This window comes from Physcomitrium patens, chromosome 4 (assembly GCF_059467195.1).
Source record: "Physcomitrium patens ecotype Gransden chromosome 4, ASM5946719v1, whole genome shotgun sequence".
In the NCBI taxonomy this organism is placed as follows: Eukaryota; Viridiplantae; Streptophyta; class Bryopsida; order Funariales; family Funariaceae; genus Physcomitrium; species Physcomitrium patens.
In genome coordinates, this window is record NC_143413.1 from 7,982,468 (window position 1) to 7,984,630 (window position 2,163).

The 2,163-nt window shown below is 42.8% G+C and overlaps 1 long non-coding RNA gene across 2 annotated transcripts; it reads right to left on the minus strand.

Moving 5' to 3' along the window:
• Nucleotides 1–361: 361 nt before the first annotated feature.
• LOC149989377 (uncharacterized) lies at nucleotides 362–1,126 on the minus strand. Of its 2 annotated transcripts, XR_016502776.1 has the most exons (3): nucleotides 965–1,126; nucleotides 772–856; nucleotides 362–466 (listed from the first exon to the last, which is right to left on the minus strand). It is a non-coding gene; the product is annotated as an uncharacterized LOC149989377 (long non-coding RNA). The 2 variants fall into 2 exon arrangements; XR_016502775.1 differs by having other exon boundaries at nucleotides 362–856.
• Between the last annotated feature and the right edge of the window lie 1,037 nt (nucleotides 1,127–2,163).

Sequence of the window (2,163 nt, forward strand, 5' to 3'; positions counted from 1 at the left end):
GAATTACAAGTTTTCTATGTTCACATGGGAATTGGCTTGGTCGACCGTGATAGTTCACAATGCTTAGAGATGTTACCACTTTCCTTCAACTTATTCCAGCATTAGCTCAGTTACGGACCGCCCATTAATAAACTGAATTCTACCATGAGTTCACTCTGGAAGTTCGACAGACCATGATTGAACACAAACCAAAACATCTAGAAACTGGCTGTCGAAGCATGGCGGAAGACGAAGCACATCCCTCACACCCAACGTCGCAATCGAGATATTCAAAGGATTTGTCTACATTGGCATGTTATTGAGTCCTTAGATTCAATACACTGGTCATTCTTCATGTGTATAATATTAAGCCGAGGAATATGAAACACAGCAACATCACGCCTGAGAGAAGCACACTTCCTGGTGGTTCTCCATCTTTATTAAAGTAGGTACTACATCAACTGTCCCGCTGTGAAGACCGGTGCACCTGGTGGGTGAATCACACTTCATCACTTCGATGGTAGAGTTACAGAAATGTATAAAATCAGAGCTACCACGCAATCACAACCATGGTTATACAGTTACACGTGGTAATACTTCGCTATTATCGAAGCCCCCAACAAATCTTGGCATGTGAGAGCGAGGCATCCTTGAGGCTGATTCCGATACGAACTAGCACAATTCTCGTCAATTTTGCAAAACTCTCCACGATCAACCTGTGTTACAGAACTGATCACATTCAATCTGCATGAGAAACTACAATACAGTGGAGCTTGTAGGAGAAACTAGAACCTGCCATAACGTGGGATGGATTCCTTCCAATGCATCGAGAAGTTTGATCGTGACGGAGCTTGAGACACACAACCTGGCACGTATTCTTACAACATCGACACAAGACAAAGTCAGTGTTGGCACGATTCACGGAATAACAACATACAGATCATAAGATACACAGCAATACTATACGATTAAGCTAGCAGTTTACCTCCCGGATCAGGTCACTATTCCAGCCCTGCTTCTGCTAGTGAAATCCAACGTCTTCCAGAGTCCAGCTTGAGAGAAACTCAACATTGAAATAGAAACTGAGACATAATCCGGTCACTGCATCGCTTCAACGGTATCAGTGAGAGAGAGGGCAAGTCCAATAATTTGCAAGCTGAATGAGGGACGCGGCGACCTGGATCGATCCAGCCCCCGACACTGTTGATGTTGTCAACATAGACCCCCTTTGTTCCGTAGCATTGCAAAAGTGCAATGAATTGACTTGTCGTTTAGACCATCCAGAGTGACTGTTCTCAAAGACGTCGACGTCTCATCAGGTAAGTGTCCAGATAGATTACGGTCGCCGCTGCATTACAAAGTGGGACCTGTCGTCCCCACAAAACAGATCCAGAGTGATGTTGCATGTGTGGATCCTGCTTCAATCTGCAATGCCGCGGTGGTCTCGGTCCGGTCACCGAGATCTCTGATGTTACACCTTAACCCAGTCTTTCATGTAAACCTTGCACCGTTTTCGAAGATAGCCATGCAATCGTTCGTTGGGAACACATCGTCGACACAGCGCATTCCTTGCAGCCCATCGCCTCCAAGTGCTGAGGCTATTTGTTTTGTTTTGTTTTTTTTTTGATGTTGTTTTTGTGCTTTTATGTGATGTTTTCTGGAGCACATCGAAGAGGATCCGTTGCAAAATTGCGTTGATCTTACAGCTCGAGTAACTCCTGGGGTCAGCGTTGTAGCTGGACTTCAGACTCAGGGGAAGGATATTCCATTCGGATTGAAGTTCTATTGTAGGGTAGTAAGTTTTGTGGTTAGGCTTATCAGATTTGGCTAATAGGCTTGATTGAGTAGATTCTGTGTTGCATTTTGGTTTGTTGCACGTTTAATTCCATTCTTTTCTATTTTAGAAATGAGATTTTTTCAGATTTTGTGTTTTTATTTTTCGGATCCTATTTCTTTTGGTAGAACATCATCTCATTTGTGCCAGTCCATGTTGCCGAAGGATCAATCCTCAGAGAAAGAGCAAGCAGTATTAAAATTGTTGGAGGTAATAAGGTGGAATCTCATTGAACTTGGTGGTATCTTATTGAATATTTAGAAAAGATGTTCCAGCATTGCAAGCATTAAAGTTCCAGCATTAGGGTTTTATAATTATTAGTAGTTTAATGTATCATGTTCACATGTATT